General features: G+C 38.1%; 1 pseudogene; it reads left to right on the top strand.

Moving 5' to 3' along the window:
* LOC138013565 (uncharacterized) overlaps positions 1 to 5,000 on the top strand; it is a 22,520-nt pseudogene that overhangs the window by 16,832 nt on the left and 688 nt on the right.

Raw genomic sequence — 5,000 nt, 5'->3', positions numbered from 1 at the left:
CTGTAATATAACTTAAAGTTTTTTGTTGTAAAAACTCATTACTAATGTTACTAAATTTGCAAATGCAAACAACGAAGCCCTATTAGCAGGTTATCAGGATACGGGATCTTTTATTTATTTATTTTTTGGAAGGAGACTTAATTCAAATCCTACAGTTTTACTTGCTTCGTTAACTCCTTTCATCCAAAAATTACAGGATCAGCCTTAAATCATCCGAAAAACTTATTACAAATCACAGTTCAACAACTTATCATCCTGGGCCAGTTGTTCAGAAACTGGGTTTTAAAACGAGTTTTATCCTCTACTCCCAAATGCTGTTCAAGGCTGATATTCAGAAAAACTTTACATTAGAAGAAGTCAATCTTGAAAAACAAAAATAAGCAAAGGAAACTGTGACCAAAAAGTTGAAAACATAAAACAAAATTTTACGCTAATCCTGGATTAAGGTAATTAGCTCTCGAACAACCGGGCCCTGTAATTGACGTCTGGTTCTGTAATCTTGGTTTAGTTCCTTGCAAACTGTATAAATTTGCCGTGGCGAAGACAAGAAGACAACATCCGTGCTCTATTTCTCTCAATGCTGAAAAATTCCGTAATTGCGTGTTCTATGGTCCAGTCCAAAGTTCTAATTTTACAATTCCATAATCTTGATTTCAGTAACTTGGTACCAAACGTTCCACAATAACTTGAAATCTCGTTAAGAAAAATCCTTAAATCCAGTAGTCCAGTCCGGATTGAGATCGCTGAAACTCTCTCTATCATCGATTCAAAATTCATCAAAAGCTACAAGTAGTAAATAGTTATCAGAAACTACAACAGTTCGTCCTGATTCTACACTCGAGCTGAACAAAAAACCCAAAAAACCCTTGTCATCGTTTTCGAGAGAACAGACAAACAGCCGAAACTGTTCTGTGCCTGCCCCTTACGGCACTGAAAAAGTACCGTACGTTGTACAATAGTACTTGACCGTAGTCCTTGGCCAAGAAACTAATCTTAGCCAAAAGCCCGAGAAGCGATCAGGATACGGGATGAGTCGGTAAAAAAATTGTGGGGATTCGGGATGTGTAGTCTGGAGGTGGGGGTGCGGGGGGGGGGGTAGAATTGAGGAGATACGGGATATTTTTAAAGTAAGAACGCATTGCGTGTGGTAGTGCAGTAACTTGACAGTGTTTTTTTTCCATAACTGTCAACTGAGCGTCGTTTTGTTTTTTCCAGGAGGTTCAAGTCCTTGCACAATATGTAGCTCTAATAGTACACGACATTGTTTGGTATCGTAAATCATTACGGTGCCATGGTAGACATCTTTGCTATATACCCTCTAAGAAGACATGTCGTTCAGTAAAATACTAAGCCCAGAACGATTGAAGAAAATAACAGGAAATCGAGAAACATTTGGCTTCAAAGCCGATATGTTGATCATTTACAACTTCTTTTTCACCACAAGCTTAAGCGTGTACTCTGAGCTTCTGACACCTTTCCAAGACCAATGTTACTAAAGTTTTTTCCCCTTTCCAGCGGGGTTAGTATCTGGATGGGGGACGTTAAAATATGCGACTTTTGCTATCAGGAACATACGCCCAAAAATTATATTTTAACGCTCAAACATGCGAACAAAGCAAGGTACAGATTTTGCTAGCCTGCTTTATGCAAAACAAATATTGACGAAAAAGTAAATAAATATTAATATGTAGTTTTTAAGGAGAGCAGAAGGAACTTTTAGGAAGTGTCGATCGAGAATAAAACAATTTGCCATCAGCGAAAAACATTTCGGGAGATTTGTTTTCTACACAACACACTCACCTAATTCCCCAACACTCCACGTGTGGAAGCACATAAATGAGCCGTTGATCATAGGTGTGGAGAAAATAGGTGAAATCATGAAATAAATAAATGATAACTGAAAAATATCTTGAAGTAAATGGATATATTTCAAGTGCGGGTTATAGACGAAAGATAAATTATCTGGCCAAAAATTAAGTAATTATCTGTTTTAAAACCATCTGAAAGTTCCGGTGGCTTCAACAGGAATCGAACTCACGACCTCTGCGAGTGCGAGGATCACCTCTATCCTTTCGTCTATAACCCGCTCTTTAATATATAGAGGATATTACACGGTGGCGAGAAGATATGAAGTTTATATTCGGGTGGCAGGAACAATATCTCACGGGTGAGCGAAGCGAACGAGCGAGATATTGTTCTTGCCACTCGAACATAAAATTCATATCTGCGAGCCAACGTGTAATGTTCTTTTTATTATATGGAGGAGAGTGTTTTAGTGCTCGCCATGCTTTTATTCTAAACAACAAACGCGACGCGAGAAACCAATTCAACAAAAGCAAAAGGCGGAAATCGTGACGTCATTGAACGATACGACACTCACAAAGGTGACATACGGAAAATACGCCACTCGGGTCCCGGATGAAGTGGCGTATGGAATCTACGATTGGTTTAGTTCCCAGTAAAACACTCTCCTCCATATAATAAATACGTATATTTCATTCATCAGTCCTTTCACTGAAAAACATACAATCCTAACAAACTGACCTGCTCCCAACTGAGTTTCTTAAAGGAAATTTAGCAGCTTTTTCTTATCCCCTGCTCTGCCTAAACCAGGCGAAATAATCCGAATGATGTGTATATATATCTTGTCTGTTTTGTGGTGAAGCTGAAAAATTTCAGTTGTTGAATTCAGTTTTTTTGAATAACATGAATTTATTTCCAGAAGAAAATTTTTCGCCCCTTTATTACTGTCTTTGATATTCACAATTTTTCAAATTTTGGAATCTTCATTAAGAATCTGGTTTTCTGTGATTACATGAAAAGCAAATTTTAAATATGTAACGCAACAAACGAGCAACTATTCTAGTGCTCTAATCTGCCCAATGACCTTTTCGCTTGGGCCGCAGGAGCGATGGCGGTTGATCCCGGCCACTCTGCCGTTTCTTTGCAAGAGAAGCGTCCCTAACGCTGAAGCGCAAAAGCCAACCAAAAAAAAACAAACAATAAAACTAGAAAGAAATAGGATGTTCGTATTTACTTGTTTGCATGTTTCTTTTCTTTTTTTTTTTTATCAGCAGCAAAACTGTCTGCCTATTACATGTGGGTCACCTCGCAGCTCTTATTATCGGATCTTTTCAAATCATCCGCTTTTGAGATTCCATCCACGCAGAGCTGTTTGCTTAACACTTCTAGGGTCACCTCGCAGCTCTTACAAGGTCTCACCTGATTGGAGACCACCCTTGAGGTTTAACAAAAGAACAAATAACAGAAACAATGGACCCTAGGCCTAAAACAAAAGGGCCATTGTTTCTGTTATTTGTTCTTTTGTTAAACCTCAAGGGTGGTCTCCAATCAGGTGAGACCTTGTAGGAGCTGCGAGGCTACCGTTACATGTGCTGGAAAAACGAATCGTACTCAATGCTCAGATTAATCGAAATCTCTTATATAAATCATAGATGTACTGCTTAGGAAACCCCGAAAACGCGTCAAAGGCGAGAGCTGCAGTGAAGTCGCACTTCATGATAACTTGACCGTGACCATGCGCATCTGAGTTTTGAATAAATCAATCGAAACTTGTGATTGGCTGTCATTTAGAAAAAGGGTGCGGTTTGCACATGGTCAGAGCCAAAACAGTGAACAAAAACAAAACAAAAAAACACGTCATGTTTTGTACCTATCTTCATATATTTACTATGTATAAATGAAATCCTTTTTTCAGCATTTTTTTGTTTACGTTTTAGTTGCCGTGTTGTGGTTTACTGATTTGGAAAAGAAGTTAAAATCCTAACATGGTTGATTTACTTGTGTTCGTGTGTAAGCCTCCGCTATTCTTTTCGATATTTAATGATTAACAAAATGAACCTCTATTTTCAGCTAAATTAAAGCGTGGATTGTTTCGGTTTAATACTAGATTGGCAATGTCAGTGCTTGCGCGCTTCCTTCCCACTTTTATCTCTCTTGCTAGCAGAGCCGGCCGATTCTGAGTTGAAAGGGGGAACATTATATGACTCTCTAACTAGGTTTTCTTTGTTGAATTTAAGGTTAAATGTTTTTGGGTGTCAATAAGACTGCGGTTGTTCACGTTTCGTGAAATTTGAAAGTTGCGCTTATAATGGTCGGACCATAATTATCCACATGTAAATGAATGAGCTACAATTAAAAGATCATATATATAATTTAACGGAGAAAGATAACCTGTAAACTGGAACAACCCGCCTACATGAGGTCAGTTGTAGTTCAGTGTAAGCTAACTTGCCATTTGTCTACAAAATACTTCCAAATGATTGTATGGCCTGCTGGATAAGATTGGTCTGTCTTTTTTTGCTTTAATAGTTGATTGATTTTCTAACTTACATAGCTAAATCAGGCCAAAAAGAGCTTGTTGGCTGTCAAGACGGCCTAGTAAAAAGAAAACTGGTCGCTTTCGAAGCTATCACACGTTCATCGCCGGGCTGTTTTTAGCTAGCCGGGGTAAGTGGGGTGGATTACTAGCATTTCAGACTAAAGAATTTATAATGGTAATTGAACTGAGTGGAGTGCAATTTGGTCTGAAATCATACGTGTGATTTCAAAATCGAACGAGCGCGCAGCGCACTTTATTACATCCATTTAGAAATCTTTATTATCCATCTATTTAGAAATCATACAATCATTATTTATAGCTAAAATTAGGATTACAGTCGGTACCAACATGTTATTGATGCAGTTGGTAACAAAAGTTGCAAATTGCGCCATACACTGGTTTTCTTTGTCTTTCATTTTCCTGCAATTTGATTGGTTACCTTAAACAAGCCTTGAAATCTGATTGGCTGTTTTGTTTTAGTGTTCCTTTCTCATTAGCTGGGGAAATGGTGCGATTTAGAGCAAAAAATAGCGCGATGTGCGAATAAATCGCACTGCTGAGAGCCAATCAGATTGTAAGGATCAGCAGTGATTTCTAAATGGATGTAATAAATATTATAACACAATCATAATCATAATCATAATCATCAACAATGAGG

The sequence above is a fragment of the Montipora capricornis genome, chromosome 8 (genome assembly GCF_036669925.1).
Source record: "Montipora capricornis isolate CH-2021 chromosome 8, ASM3666992v2, whole genome shotgun sequence".
Lineage (NCBI taxonomy): Eukaryota > Metazoa > Cnidaria > Anthozoa > Scleractinia > Acroporidae > Montipora > Montipora capricornis.
Note: the sequence above shows the minus strand (reverse complement) of the source record. Positions and strands in the feature narration are given on the sequence as shown.